The sequence below is a fragment of the Haplochromis burtoni genome, unplaced genomic scaffold (genome assembly GCF_018398535.1).
Source record: "Haplochromis burtoni strain Fernald_Lab_line unplaced genomic scaffold, NCSU_Asbu1 Contig_242, whole genome shotgun sequence".
Taxonomy (NCBI): Eukaryota; Metazoa; Chordata; class Actinopteri; order Cichliformes; family Cichlidae; genus Haplochromis; species Haplochromis burtoni.
Window position 1 is genome coordinate 697,234 of NW_024582603.1, and position 16,891 is coordinate 714,124.

The 16,891-nt window shown below is 40.4% G+C and overlaps 1 protein-coding gene across 2 annotated transcripts in view; it reads left to right on the top strand.

The window, feature by feature from the left end:
- snx29 (sorting nexin 29) overlaps positions 1-16,891 on the top strand; it is a gene marked incomplete in the record, with an annotated part of 135,836 nt that overhangs the window by 30,632 nt on the left and 88,313 nt on the right.

Here is a 16,891-nt window from a genome sequence, read left to right on the forward strand (position 1 = left end):
GCATCATTATGAGCTGAAATTAGATTTCGTATCAGCGTCCCAGTCCATCTATTTTGCTCTCAAACAGCAGCGCACATGGATGCAAACAGCGAAAAATAAGGTCATCGGTTTTCTTTCATATGCCAGATCAGTTCTGGTGCTTTTCTCAGGGGCTCTGATGACTACCCTCTATTTTTACAGTACGAGACCCTGTCAGACAGAGAGAGCCGGTTTCCCTCTCAGTCCTGCTCACTTTCATTTATCCAGAGTTTTAGTTTTTGAAAAGATTCGATATCTCTGACTTTGTTTTTGTGTTGCAGAGGGATGTTAGCGAGGCTTTGTGTGAAAACTAGCAAGATAAGCCTCTGTTGTGTCAAATGCAAATAAAATGAACACTGCAGATAACAGAGGGCCATATATTAGGTCAATTGCAATCTATGGGACAAAATGGGGAGTGGTTATCTTTAAAACCCAGAGGGTTCATTGAGTTTTTTGTGCTTTTGTTCGGTGCATCTTTTCCCTATTAAATTCATGTTTTATGATGTTTTTCTTAACAGTAACCCTTCTAATAATGCACTACAGCGTCTACGCTACACTATCACCAACACGAAACCTGAGCCTAGATGAATATTATCTTTATTTTGAGGAAAATTCAATTTGTATTAAAATGTGGGTCTTTTTAATTATTTATATCAGTGATAAAACATGTCAGCATCCGCACTATAAAGTCCAATGACCAGATGGACAGTTAGGCCCAACGATACACGGAAAGGTCAAAGTTTGTGTGTGAGCAATGATGTAATCATGGGTGATAAATCAGCCATAGTGTGCCTCAGCCTCAGCACCTTGAATAAAACATAAAAAGGCTTAACTTTGCATTATATTTAATTAACATTGAGGCTATCATATGACTTTTAAAACTGGAGGTTATTAACTAGTTAAAGGTCGTCTGTCCTTAGCAATAATAAACTGTTTGATTCATGAATATGTTGAATCTGCCTTTTATTCTGTGAACTGTAGACACTTGAAACTGGGGAAAAAAAAAGGTTGGCCTTCAGACTAAAACGTGTGGCCTTCCACCGAAAGCAACACATTTCAAAGGGGCAGCTTTTACTTTGAAGGTGAACTTTGCCCTTTTGTTTGTGTCAGAGTTTCATTGCAGGTTTGCAAACTCCTCCATGCAAACTATGGGCAACCATGGAAACCTGCTAGCAGCCAAAGAAATTGCAAAGAGGTTTTTGGCGCTGCACCGTATACCTCTTTGAAACCAATTTGACTTCGCATTAGCAAGGAACCACCAGCACCCGCTCGCCATCCAGTCACAAAATAAACACTTCCACCTCGGGATCGTGGTCACAGACTGAGGCAATCATTGTATATTGCATATTTAAACTTTGGACTATACAATTTTTGTGCAAATTGGAGCAGTAAATATTCTAAAATATTTGACTCAGGTCTCTAAAATAAAATATATGAACATGTTTAACAACATTATTTTCTAAGTTATATTCTCTCCGGTCCGCTCACAGTCCAAAGACATGCACTTAGTGGGGGTAGGTTAATTGGAAAATTGCCCATAGGTGTGAATGCAGGAGTGAATGTGAGTACGAATGGTTGTCTATGTGTTAGCCCTGTGATGGACTGGTGACTTGCTCAGGGTGTGCACCGCCTCTCGCCATATGACATCTGGGATAGGCTCCAGCCCCCCGCGACCCTGATAAAGGAAGTGGAAGCGAATGGGATACACTGATATTTTTTGTGTGTTTCAACTTGTCATATTTGTTCAATCCAGCATGAAATTTAAATAAAAATGGCATTTTTTCATTTTTGTGACTAATCCCACGATAGTGTTCTACATGCTTTTGTGTACTGTAGTGTATAATTCTGCTATTTATCATGTAGAAATTGTCACTAGTTGCCTGTTTTTAGTTAGCTTGTACTCAAATATGGGACTTTGTGGGCATGCTGGCCTTTTAGTTTTATTTTAAGTTATGAGTACTCAGGCAGATACATTTTTGATTTGTCTGTTCCAAATTACAGAGCCTGTTTCATTTTTAAGGTACGAAACAGCAGCGAAAATTTTCAGGCTTTTATCTCTGATAGTCTTTGAGATATTCATGTTCAAACATTGCCTCAGATTTCAGTGTGTGAATAAAATGCCTGAAAGTTGGTCGATAAATCACTTAAAAGAAATGGATCTTGAAAACTATTTGAAATATGAATTTCACAGCACTCATGTTCAGGCTTTGCACCATAAGTTTTTGATCTAATGTTCTAAATATTGGCTGGTTTTGGATGGAATGACCCCTGCATGAAACTGCATTTAGTTTTTCTTGTCATGCAGTTTTAATCTCAATTGCAATAAAAAAAAAATCTGATGGTTTTTAAAAACTCGTTTTATATTAATTACCAAAAAGATGCTTCTATTCAGAAGAATTGAACTGATGATCATTGAGAGTCTGCGGTTGTTAAGCAGGCACAGACCTGTGCGAGTTCGGCCTACAACAGAGTCATGTTTAAAACATCACAACAGTTCACATTTCATCTTTCTGGTTCCTGCAATTACTGTGTTCAGCCTGTGAAACACGGCCGCCTGAGCGGCTGACACTGGAGACCATGGCGGGGAGGAACCGTACGATGAGAGATGATTGGAAAGAGCAATGGTGATTTTCTCACGCGTGTGCGTTATCAGGAAATAGCCCTCACCCGCTGCAGTTTCTCAATCAAAAATTTCCTCCTCACTTTGTGGCTTCCTCTTGTTTCTTTTGCACTCTTCTTGTTTTGCCGCCACTCATTACCTTACCTGCTCGTGTTGACTTTTCAGTTTCTTGTCGTTTGTACCATTTCTCTCTCCTTTCCACCCATCCACACTCCCGCTCGCTCCATTCACACCACCGTCGTCCCGACAGGCATAGTAATTCCCCCTCCGCAGCGGCGTCTAAATGATTTCATCCTCCCTTGCCTCTGTCTTCTCCTGCTAATGATGCGCCTCGTTCCATCGTGCTTTGATGTCGACTACCAGAGCCTGCCGTTGTGTGTTGGGAATGAAGGAGGCAAAATAACGTGCGAGGAGTTTAAGGGGAGCAGAAAATCATGGCTGCTGGGGGGGTTTCAATTGATACACAAGCACCCCCTTTTTTATGAGCTGTCAGCATGTTTCCCCCTGATCAGTGTGCTGCGTTTTTGAAACCCCTCCTGTCTAATGATAGCGAAGCAGACTTGATCTCTCAAATGCTCCTCAGGCGCTGTCAGACCCACTGACATCCCACAAAAGATGGTTTTCCTTTCCTTCTGTTTCAGAGAAGCGATAATTGTTGTTTCCATGTGTGATGCTGTGTGTCCCTGTTTGTTTGGGGGGATATCCCCACACCACTTATACTTGGATATGAAGGAGCAGTGCGATTTTATTACAGTGTTGATTGCAAATCATTTCACATGCATGAATACTGTTTGAATATATGCATATGTTGCATAAGTGGTAGATATACTAGACATACTTGTGCACAAGAGAAAAAGCTCCTGTTTTAATTCATCACTGACTTATGTTATGTTAGGTTTACTTCCTGCTTTCATTTCATTCCCACTTTTTTGTAAGGATAGTCTGACCTTTCTCCTTGTTTTTCCCTTTGCTTCAGTGTTTTGTGGTGGAAGTTTTCCTTTGGTTAGTTTTTGTCATTCTGTGGACGTTACTTGCAGGATTTGGGGCTTGATGAGGTTCACTTCTGGTTTATCCCTGGATTTTTTTAGTGTCAAGAACATGGTTTTCTACTAACATTATCGGGTTCATCACCATTTGTAGTGATGCTGAACCTCTCTAACATGTGTCAGAGAGGTTGTGTTTCTGTAACAGCTCTATAAATGTATAAAAATACAGTCTAATGACCAATCACTACCATTCATTCCTGGAAGTTCTCCCAGTGAATGAACATTTGAGGTCTAAATCTATTTCTCGCGGGCGTTACGCAGGTGAGGGAAAAGAGGGGGGCTATGGCAGCATAATCCTAAAATGGAGAGCACTAAAGTCTCCTACTTTTTGACTTTGAATTAAAAGTCCAAGTTAAACCTTTTTACTGATTTTAGCAAAAGGTTTTTATTTGTTCAGAACATTTTTGAAGATTAACAGCTGAAAGAATAAGTCAGAAAGTGTGACAAAAGCTATAAGAATACTTCGACCTACAGTAAACATTCATTTAATGGCCCAAACAGCTTCTAGCGCCCTGGTCTCCGGGTCTTGAATATCTCTTGAGCAGAGATGTTGCAGGTTGATGTCTTGCAGTGATTTTCAAATAATATATTTACAGTAGTGAGATTGAAAGCTAGTTTTTGCTTTGGCTTTAAGACATTTGTAAGCTATGCAAAAACCCCAAATTCATTCTTTCAGTTTTAGCGTCACCCTCTTGAGTCACTGTAACATATCTGAATCTGACCTGCGTGAATATAGAGATCCAAAATGAAAGGGAAAGGGATTAGTCAGATTGAATGTGAATAGAGTCAGGGATAAAAGGACCTGCTTGAAAGTGAAGCCAACCAAACGGAGAGATGCCGCTGGCGACGGTTATGATGCCATACACACTTTAAGCTAAGGGCAAGTATATTCGGATCCTCTGAGGGTAATCTAATACCCAGACCAATACAGTGGGGCGCTACTCAACCCCATTAAACTGACCCAATTACAATCTATTTGTTTGTGGCCTTACTTGGGGAATGTGATGCATCTAGGTTACTCAGAACTGATTTGACTCGAGCATATCTAGTTTGGTTTTGAGTGCATTTGTTCTGAATTTCTGTGCTACAGGCAGCAGGCAGTGCAGTGACCTGCGTCGTGGAACATATCAGGATCAGAATCATTTTATTGTCATTGTGGCAAACGCACAACAAAATGCCAAAAATACTGTAATGCACACTGACATATCTCATAAACTATTGTCAAGCTAGTCTTTATTAAAGCATGTGGCTCCTCTCTCCAACTATACAGGTGACTTCAAAAAGAAAGCTCTGGTGGTGGCAGTCTGTTCTTAACTGTAGTGAGCGGGTGAAAAATAGTGAGTTAATGCTGGCACTGTGATGGATTGCTGTGGTGTGAAGTCACATGATGAAATCAGGGGCTTGACTGAATTACTAAAACTTTACATTTCCCGGAACATGGATGCTTTCTCACTTGACGTGCGATATTGTTTCATTGTCCCAGGTGGAGGTTTTATGCCTGGTCGACTCGCTGATGTTTGACTGACTCCTTTACCTGAGGGAACGGCCTCTCCGAGGGGGGGCAGTAAATGAATCTGGGCAGATGTGGGGATTCTGGGAGTTTCAGCACCACTAAGATAACTGATGGTCCCCTGTGGGCCGATGAAACTGGCTGATTTCATTTATTAAGGAAAAAAAGCTATTCAAGCCTACCTGGCTCTATGTGGGAAAAATAATTGCCAGTTAAACCTAATAACTGGCTGTACCACCTTTGGCAGCAAGAACTGGAATTTTGACCCACTCTTCTTTGCAGATTTTTTTAAAATTCAGCCACACTGGAGGGTTTTTGAGCCATTCTAAGGTCGCGCTGAAGCATCATACTTGTCTGCTTATCTCATTGTCTTTCTGCATAACTCAAGTGTGCTTAAGCTTTAGGACATGAACCGATATCCAGATATTCTTCTTCAGGATTTCCTGCTTGAAATCATGGAACTGCTATGTTAGGTTTATGCCGGACGTATTGGGACTTAAAAACGTGAAGGAGTCACCTTCTTTAGCTCTCTTTAAGCCAGCTCTTTTCTGATTGGCTGGCTAGTCTTAACAGTTGGTAGGTGAAGCTTGGTGCAAGAGGTGTGTCTTCAAGATTATTGAACCCAGTGTTCTGACAAACCATCCTACTTTGGCAAAACGTCCTACTGTAAGTAGTTTATGCGCCTTTCTGCTGTCACAGAGTAATTCCAGCACAAATTTAAGTAGGTATGACGGTTTGCCACTTAACTTTGCCCATCAGAGTATGTTTCTAGCTCATATTCTCAAAGGTAGGAGGGTTCGCCACTTAATTTTGTGTTGTGCGCATGCATAGAAACAACGGGTAGGATGGTTTGTCAGGTAGGATGGATTCCCAGAGCACCGACTTGCCGATCTATTTGCATGTATAGCAGACAATAAATGAAAATTTAAAAAGTAGAGACCAGATGGGAGAACACGCTTTTTATTCATGACAAAGTTTGACATAAGAATATATAGAATACAATAAAATACATATAATAGTATACACATGACAGAAACAAAAGTAAAGCACAATGAGTCCCTTCATGATTCCAAAATATTTACAGCGTGACTCCTACAATCCTCCAGCCCACCTCTGCAACTGCAATATAATGATTCCTACTTTTCTACAGCCCTTTCTGTTCAATCCCCTACACCTCCTCATTTTTGACTTCTTTTTTTTTTTTCATTTTTGCATGTCAGCTGTGTTTTCCCTCCACGAATTTTACACGGATGGCATCCCGGCACTTTGATTCATTCTACGTTTTGCCTGTCTCTGCGTACGTGTTTAATTCGCCCATAAATAAACCCACCGTGGACAGCAGCTTATTCATCTCCAATAAGGAAATGGATTACATGGCCATTTAAAACCCAATAAGCTTCCCTTGCTGTGCCTTGCTCCCTTCTCCTTCCTCTGACAGCCAGCAGCCTAATGAGTGAATGAGAGGCATTTGTCACTGCTGCCTGGCCTAATAGGAGTGTGTAACTTATTCATTACACACATAGATCTGCATTTGCTGGCCCTGTGTGTGCTACACTTTGCCCTTGTAGGGCCCCGGGGAGGTCGGTCATCTTGCTGAGAGCTGTCAGCTGTGTGTGTGTGTGTGTGTGTGTGTGTGTGTGCGCCCTGTGCTTTTGTTTGTCTGCATAAACCTGCCTTCTGTATGCATAAAAGTGTGAAGCCGTGCTAGTACAAACTTTTTGATTTGTGTGTGTGTGTTAATATGGAGGTGGACTTTGATTAGTTGTTAACAAATAAGCTGCTGAGTGTGTTTGGGGGGGTTAATGTGTGGAAAGCAGGTCACAGTGACAAGAGGGGAGTCATAATTTGAAAATTTGTGTTTAGCTATGTGTTTTTTGTGCATATGTGTGCACATTTACATAATATACTCTCGTATTTGTGCTAATTGTCTTTTCGAGTATCATATCCCCCCGTGTGAGTGTAGGTGAGACGTGGTGTATACGGACGTTAGTGTGAGGAGACTAAATTAAACTGTGCATTAGCGGCTGTAGGTGGATATGAAACTGTTGTAACTGGTGTGGTTTATGTTATAAAGTTATTTGCGTCCCTGTAGGCCCACCGTAAAAAGCGCAAATGATGAGTCATTCTCTATGTGAATTGAACTTAATTGTGCCCACACGTACAGCCGGAGCTTCAGATCATCAGAAGAGAAGCCAGGCGGCAGCTCGCATTGTTTAGCCTTTTAGGTCTTCATCCAACAGCTTGGGCATGTTTACTGTCTCAGAGGTGTGAGGGACTTTCATTTATTCAGCAGAGGGTGGTCTGTTTGTATGTGTGTATATGACAATGGATTTAACACACTGCTTATTTACCTGGCACGAGAGAGGTGACATTGCGTATTGTTTGTCACAGGTGGGGCCAGGTGGTCAACGTCGGAGTGAGTGCGGCACCTTTGTGCGCGCGCGTATAGATTTATGCGTCGGCAGCGTCATATCTCGCAGGCGATTCCATGTGGGCGCAGCAGGGGTGTGTGACAGATTTCATCACCTGGACGGATCGGTGTTAATGAACATTTTAATCATCTCGCGGAGTGCCAGAGCCTGCTGGGTGTCATCATCCGCCTTTCCCAAAGATAAATATGGAAGGGCGCTGCTGAAGTGGGAAAGCACTCCAGCGGGGTGTGGATTCCCATCAGAGACGTTTTTTGGCTTTCAGGCAACCAAATCGAAGCGTTTGTTGGAGCGTTTGCCATTTTGTTGCAAGATTTGATAACCCAAACATTTCTGTGTTTGGTTGTGTTCGCTGCAAGCTGTTAAAATGTCACAAAACAAATAGATAAACATGATTTTCACGCACCAGTTAAATGTTATTCGGCTGTTCTGAGCAGTTCCCAAATTCTTTTTAAAAAATACATGAAACCACAGCCTTCTAGCTTTTAGTGGGAAAAAAATGTTTTTACACTTAACTCATACTCGGGTGAGGAATGAAAATATGTACTTAGGTACTTTCATTGCTAGCTTTAATAGTCCTTTTTTGATTGTTGTACTGTTGTGTTACATTACTAAATTGTTGGGTTCTCATATAGTACTTTTCTACTCATTCTAAGCACTCAAAGTGCCTTATACAGCTTGCCTCATTCACACCGATTCATACAAGAATCATGCTTTTAAGTGCTTTCTAACATTTAAACACACTTATACTGATGGATACATTGGAGAGCAACTTGGGGTTATATTTGACTGCAGCAGCCAGAGATTAAACCACCAGCCTTCCGATTAGTAGCTGACCTACAACAGCTAAGTGCTGCTCAGTGTTCAGTACAGTTTCTACACACATGCATTCACACCAAGATGCTGCACATGGACAGCAAGAGCACGCGGCATGTTTGAGGAGTCACAGAACTAAATATGAATACAGGAACATTAAGAATAAGTGGGTAAATAGAATGGTCAGTGATGACCACCAAGGTTCAACAACCCAAGAAAAGAGCAGCGCCTTAAAGAAGATGACCTGCTCACTGCTTGTCAGTGTTTTTGATTGACAGCTGCTCGGTTATGGCAAAAATCATACGACCGAGGAGATGACAGTTATTTTATTCGACTGATCGTCCATTTTTTCCGCTAAAAAAATCTGTTAGAGCTTTTGTTTCTTTTCATAAATTTTGTTGATTTTGTTGACCACCATCATCTCTGGTGGAGAAAAACTGAGCGGCTAAGGAGAGGCTGCAGACACTGCTGCAGAGCCAAGCGATCCCCAGACCTTGAAGCACAAAACAAAATGAGAGCGTCGTTACAAAAAGGACTGAAGAACAAGAATACGTTTGTCTTGATTATCTTATATTGTTTTAACAGTCACTGAAAGCCATATTTTTAATTGAATTAAAAAAGAAAATTCCCAGCCCAGAGGAAGAGTAAGAACATTTCTCAGCGGTACCTGAGTTTGAAAATTTAAAAAGAAAAACATACATTTCAACACTGTTTTCCTGCATCACATAAAGCACCCCACATACATGTAAAATAAAGAACTTTAAGTTCTTATGAGCTTTATTTAAAATCCCAATAACACTGCGCACTGAGATTGTTTCATAAATACTGCACATTTGCCGCTCTCAGAGAGTCTTTAAATGTTCCCCAAAATAGCTCTATTCTGTAAATCTACATGGAAGCTGAGATTTTGTACTTGTTTCAACTATCAAATCACCTTCAGAAAGGATCGGGAATGAGCTTACTGAGGGATTTTCAGTCTTTCAGGCAACTGAGGCATTGTGTGGAAAATTTGAGAGCAACTCAATTTAAGGAGGACAGTTCTGATATTTGGTTCAATCCTCTGGAAGCTTTGTAATGGAGTGAGGCGCCGTCTCTGAGACTGGATTAAGTTGAGAGAGAGAGAGAGAGAGTGAGTATGGGGTGTGAATAGAGACGAGTCAGAGGGAGTTGGAAGGCTTTAAGCGATACATCTGGAGATTCATCGCCTCTCTTACCTCATGGTCTCTCATCATGTATCTTGCTATCTTTCAACCACATCGGCTTACTTGTATGTGAAGCTGCAAGGATTCTCCTTTCCTGCAACGATGCACTGGCAAACTCATCTGCTCATAACAGATTACATCTGTTACGAGCTCGTCCGCCTGCGTGCCTTTCAGCCCGTGCATGACCTGGTGCTCTATTAGCCACTCATTTACCGTGTGACTGCCCGTGCTGACAATAACCCAGTGCCGACTTACTTTAACATGCTGCCTGGTGTCAGGAGCGAAACAGTCTGGGCAGCTGCGAGCAGATGTTGGGTACAGACATGTATCCCATTTGTTATGTCGGCTGCTGTTTTACTCGCATGTTTTTGCCTCGCCAGTGTCTGACGGTGCTGTAGCGTGACAGTCAGGTTTGTGCATCACAAAGCACAGGAGGAAAGTTTTGAAGTTAAGCGCGTGTTTGTGTTTTGAATGACAGACTGAGAGTTTGAGGTTGAGTGACTGTGGACTTGTTTAAAGGGGGTGGTTTTTAATTACTACAGCTGTATGTCGGATACCAGCGGCGGTTCCGCCGATTTCACACCTCCCACAGTTGCTGCAGTGCACTCTGGGTAGGAGGTGGAGGCTTACAAGCATACTTTAGTAGCAATAACAACATTGGCTCAGTTCATCAGTGCCCTGCGACAGCCAGCCTACGTGGTTTCCCACACATGGAGCTGATAATGAAATTGTTGGAGCATCTGTCACTTGTGTCCTTTCTCTTTTTATTTTTGTCCATCATGTCCATGAGCATTTTGAACATTTCAGTCTTTACATTTCCTGTTATTAAAACTGCTCCGTCTGTGGCAAATAATTGAATTAAACACTCTGCAGGTTAAGTTTAAAAGGCACTTGCTGCTAGTAGCATAGTAATAGTATGCAGATCGAGTGTTTTAACAGATGCATGAAACGATACATTTTTAGACATAAGTTGTAAAGGCCGCTGTTTCTTTGTGAGTATTTATTACACGCTGTGCTGCAGGGAAAAGCCTGTTCTAACGTTTGAGTCTAAGATTTATTTATTTTTTTAGCGCCTGGCGACTCTTTTTTTTTTTTACTTCTCATCCGTAAATAATCTGCTCTTTCATGTGATTCAGTTTATTTTGAAAAGTCTCAACAGGATCTTGAGCTTTATTGTGAAAGGTTTGTGTGGAACATAAACAAGCGGACATGCGATGGTGTTACCGTCCTTATTGCTAACCACAACCATAAAAACAGGCGCTTGTCCGTTTGTAGTGTGGTTATATTAAATATAAGAGAAAGAGAGAACTTTAAGAAATTAATATAGCCACTACAGTGACCATCAAAACGATGAAAAAATATTGCCGTAAACAGTTTATTTTGCGACACCAGGAAACAAACGATAGCGTAAAATGAAACTATAGATGTTTTTATATCATCATCCGATATATATCGTTATATCGAACAGCCCTATGCAGCATCAGAAAAATGTAGAACTGTTGTGAACCATAAATGAACTGTACCAGACATTGTAGTATTTAGATAAATTAGTTTGAAGTTTGCAGTAGGTAACCTTGATAGAGAACGTGCACTCCCTGTGCTCCTTATTAAGTTATTTTTTTCTTCTGTCTTTTTGTTGTATTTCCACAGTTAATGGCACTGGGTGGAGAATTTCAAGAGCAGCTAAACAACCTCAGATACACATTTGCCTCTGCTTTAACTACAGGTTCTCGTGCTCTGATTAATAACTGGAGTTTATTAATCAGATTAAAAAGCAGTCAGTTTGATCGATTACAGTACATCTTATCTTATGATCAGTTTAATTACAGAGCTGTCAGAACAATTGCCTTACATATTAAATATACGGCTTTTGCTCTGGGACGTTGTACATCAGCTTCTTTCCTTCAAGGCCAATTTTTAAGTAAGGATTGTTTTTTTTGTTTTTGTTTTTTAAGGTCACAGACGTCTTTATTACAGATGAGTCTGCCCAGAACACAGTAAGATCATTCATAGTTATGAGAATAAAATGTTTAGTCACAATAATAAATAAGAAACGCAGGTCATGTTGTTTCTTCATATTTAATCAACAAGACATATTCATCAGTTTTCTGATGATTTGTTTATGAAAATGATGCTCACGTTTAGATAAAACAGATGTGCTTTGGTTTTAAATTAGAGTTGCAGTCTTCACAGACTATTAAATTTATATGACAACCAAGTAAATTGTTAGCATGAGTGATAAGTTTGCATTTTGTCCACAAGATCATTCATAACGAAAAAGTTAGTGTGCGGCTTTTCTCGGCAGTGCGCGCACACACGGACAGTTTCAGCAATTAATCAGATGTCTAAGTGGTACAATATTTAATATTGTGTTTAATAAATGCTTCCAGCCTCACATGGATGGAGTAAAGCTGCAAAAATTCTATATTTAGGTTTATAATTTAGAGTCGATCGCATTTGTGTTTGAACTACTGCCAGATGTATTTAATCAGATGCAAATCATGATAGTCGAGGGTAAAGTTCAGCAGGTTTTAAGTTGTTTTTTGTTTTTTTTTATTAACCCACAGTGGTCCAAATGTTTGGATCATTTAAACTCTTTTAATTTACAACCTATTTTTAGTTTATATCCTCTCTAAATCTATATGATAATTAAAATGAAAAGCATAGACTCAGATCAGTGCTTTACTTGCAAATTACTTAAAACAGACTGACCCTAAAAATCAGAGACCATGTTATCTCTACAGAAAGCACAGTTATAAACACTGATTCATCAAATGAGTTATGAATCCAACCCATTATGTGAACTAAATACTACTAATGAGGAACATTTAAAAATATGATTTTTGCTTTTAATTAAAACTCATTCATGTGTGCATGAAATCAACCAGTCCAGTTAGTGGGAATCAGGGCCTGTACGGTGTATATGGATATGATTCAGCAGACTAATGTCCTTGCTCGCTAGGCGGAGAATTTATGAAAGCCTGTGGAACATCCATGGAAGATGCTTGGAATACTTTTACAAGAGTTTTCCTTTTTCTCTATCAAAGCTTAGTCAGATAAATGGGTCAGAATCCTGTAATCTCTTATTGAGTTCTCTGTAATTCTTCTGTGCTACAAACAGAAGATTTCAGTACTTTTGTTTATATGACAGCTCCAGTTTTCCGTGGTAGATTTTATTGGAGAACAGCGTTCACTGCAGAGTCGCTGTGGGATAATTGCACAGTGACATAGAACATAATTAGAATTAATTGGTGGGCACAAGGAAAAGAATGTCAAGATTGAAAACTAATGTCTTTATAATCCTCCTGGCTTTATCCACTGCCTTACATCTTCCCAGTGAGTACAGAGGGATGAGCAGTTATTCTTTGATAAGTGATATTACAAGATGCTGCAAAGGTCAGCGCTACAGTGCCACCACAAATTTCAGACAACAGAGCAGGTGTAGTCGGTAAGTGTGGAGTCGTGGAGTAAATGCTGCGAAAGTGCACCAAAATAACAGCTACAGAGGAAAACAAGTTGCAGTGCTGCTCACCAGCATCTCTGTGAAAATAATAGTAATAATAATTTAGCTTGGAGTGCCTTTCAAGGAACCCAAGTATGCTGCACAGAACAAAAGAAGCATTCTTCTTGTCTAGTTTCAAATCGAGTCTCCAAACATGTGGGAGTAATCTGTTTTGAGTGATATGTCTCGGCTTGATTATGAGTTTTATTTTTCTTTTTTGGAGCACTGCTGGGATTTGGATATGAATATTTAGAGTCTTACACAGATAACTATCCACGCTTGTTTGGAGCCTTTTCATTCGAAACCCCATGGAGCCTTTGAGAAGCCGCAGCAACTCTCTGCTGAATAAGTGCCACCAGCAAACCAGCAAATCTCTATCTCTTTATCGCCGCCTCAGAGCACTTCACCCCCTCCCTTCGCAGCGAATCACCAGTCGTGTGGCTGTTCCTCTGAACTCCCCTCTGCACGTGTGCCTCTGTGTGTGAGAGTGCATGTTTGTCTGGTGTCTGTGCGTTCGGCTTGTTAATGTGCAATGTGATAACAGCCCGGCTCTATAAACAACTTAATCCTGCTTCTTATGTGCCGGAGAGCAATGCTCTCCGCTCTTTCAAAGACCCGCAGGCTTAAGAGGAGAGGTGAAGGTGAGCGGGGGTGGGTCTGCATATGCATGGATAGGAGTTTGGTTGCATGGAAGAGGAGGTGAGAGTGAGCAGTATCAGGAAATTGTCAGAGGAGCATAGACTGGAATGAGCACATCAGTAAAGAAGTTTTTTTTTATTTGATTCAGTATTGCTGAGGAGCAAACTTGTCATTTCAAAAGTGTACATTTCACTGATTTTCTTCCATTTCTTCTCCAGAAAACCCCAAATAATAATAAATTTAATGGCCATAAAGTTTGGAGACGCTTTCCAACTCATGTTTGCGTCATGCCGTGCTTCTCTTGTTGATGGTAACTTATTAGCTACTCTGTATTTAATTTAGTCTGCATGTGTGAAATTACTTTGTGTGCAGTGTTCTGTGGTTAAGAGAGTCTCTTTGCTGAATCCCTCAAAAAGACAAACCTGCCAGTATGCTGCAAATGCAGTAAAATTAAGGCAACCGATTGCCTTAATTTTACTGAAAGCTTTTCAGTTTATGAACTTAAGTCCAGATTTCAATTTTTAAACCTTCTATAGACCCTTATGTTATAATTTACACAGAGGTGTTGAAGCACTGTGGTTTCTGTGCTTTGTTGGAGAGCTGGTGGTCGGCAGTGTCTACATCTCCTCTGATAGACCTGCAGTCAGCATTTGTTTTTCAGTTTTTGGTGATATTTTGTCTTCATTGTCTTAGTTTGTATAAAAGAAAACTGGGCAGTTGAGCATTATTCTATTCACATCTTGAAATGAAGTACATTTGAAAGCCTGTTCTGTTTGTTGGGTATTATAGCAGAGCTTCTGTAGCAGCGTTCCAGATTGCTCTTCGTTGGAGGTTTGGCTGGCATCTGTCCAGCTTTGGTTTTAGATCAACTCATATTTGTTGAGAAGTTTTTCTTTTGGTACTTTAAGCAGCCTGTTTTTCACCCGCTCAAGTAATACTATCTTGCCTCGTCCTGTCGGTCTTCTGCCTTTTGGGGGGACTTGTCTGATGAGTCCATGAATCCAGTAACCTACTTCACTTATGCTGTCACATATTTCCTGTTCTGCTAAGAAGTAACAAAAATGTATTGCTGAACAAATACAGTATTGCAGAACACCTATAGTTTTTAGCTAACATTCATTATTTCCTTCTGCAAACCTAGGACTTTCAATCTGGATGCAGATCCAATTGAAATAAATGCAATTAATTTGTGTTTTGCCAAGCATTGCAGTGATTTCTAGTTGTAAAATCCTGAGTGCTCTACTATGAAAAGTCATTTCAGTCTGCAGTCGATTTAAAACTATTCCAATACATCTTACACCTGAACTTACAAGTTTGTAGAAGTTTGCAGCTGAAAAAGAATTTAAGCTTGCAGAGCACAGTTCATAAACGAATCAAATGTGCTTAGAAATAATATTGAATTCAGTCTTTTGCAGCAGCATGAAAGCAGTATTGACATGACGCGTTTTCTGATGATAGTAGACAGAAGACAGAAGGATGAGCAGAGGCAGAGAGTGGAACAACTCAGGAGATGAGGGATGCTGCAGAGGGTTTTTCATACTAACCACATACTAACAGCCTTCTCATCTTCACTCCACTAGTCTCTTTTGTGTTGGCCAAATACCTTTGCAGAGCATAAGGAGAGGTCTCTAAAGGCCTTAGCTGTGCCTCTCTTTCTTCCTCTGGGAGAAGACACGGGCTTTACCTGTCTTTCAAGCAAGCTGTACCACATCAGAGGCAGAATACTGATGAAGGTGAAATGGTTTGTGGGCTGAGCAGCATATTCTGCAGCAACACAGAGCAGAAAATCAGGGCAACTTAGCTTCTGCATTTTAATTTATCAGCTGAGGAATGAATACCCCCCATTATTAAATCTCTACATCTTAGGCACGGGGATACAGTGGTTAGTGGATACCTCACAGGGGTAAGGTCTGGGGTCCAAATGCACCGGAACTTTGACCTGGTTAGGAGTTTGCATGGGTTAGGCTAGCTGGCCGTTCTAGAAAAAAACCACATTGTGAATGTGAGCTTTGGATAGCTGTCTCCGTGTTAGCCCTGTGTTAGACTATCCCCCCCCCCCCCTTTTCCCTATAAAAGCTAGGATAGGCCGACCCCTCTCCTGACCCCACTTTGCATAAGCGAATGGATGAATGGAAAAATCCCAAGTACAATCTAAAAACAGCACAAACCTAATAAATCAAATGTTAAAATTTTCTTGTTTTTTGAAAAAACAAATCCATTAAGATACATCACAAAAACTGGGATGGAGGAAGAAAATGAAGTTCATCAAAAGTCATATATTTTTTTTTATAAAGTGAACAGCCTTGCTTTGATTCTGGGCAGCCAGCATGCAGTATGTGATTCATCAGTTCATGGATCTGAATAGACTACACTGTTGTTTGTCGAGGCTTGTGAATGAGATGGAGATAAATATAATTTCTGTCTTGGCGTGTGCCTGATTGTGATATTAGTTTAGATCAACGGCTTTAGAGATGGGGGGAGTTGAGATTAACTTAATCCTCAGTTTGTTTTTAGCATGACAATGAGGTCCATATATCTTTGGGTTTAAGTATTCAAAATTAAATTGCAATTTTTGCTTTCGCATCATGCTCAGCAGTCACATCTTACATCATCTGTGGCAGCTTTCACATGCATACAAATGCAAACAGGCCCTTTTTTCAGTGTCATAATTGCATCTCAGATATGCTTGGAGATTGCAATGATCAAACGATATCCCAGAAGGATATAAATAATGAAATGGAAGCAATGAGCATAGATATTGAAATGGTCTCTGGAGCGCTCAGTCACTCTTTGCTAGGTAAAAAACAAGTATATGTTACTTTACTCATAAAAAGAGCCTTTTAATGACTCTAAATTCTCTGCACCCACACTCTGCCTCTTTTGTATTTAAAACGTGTAGAGAAAGACAACAAGACACTGCAGTGTAATAGGCAGGATGCTTCAGCCTCTGCACATAGCTCTTCACTAATCCTGCCCTCAGAATTGCAGTAAACACCCTCCAACTGTTAAAAAATAGATGACTCCTCAATCCATGTGTGCCTGTTGTCATTGTCTTTGTGTTGATCCGGTTTATGGCTGCGTTTTTGCTCTCATCTTTCTCAGGTATCTT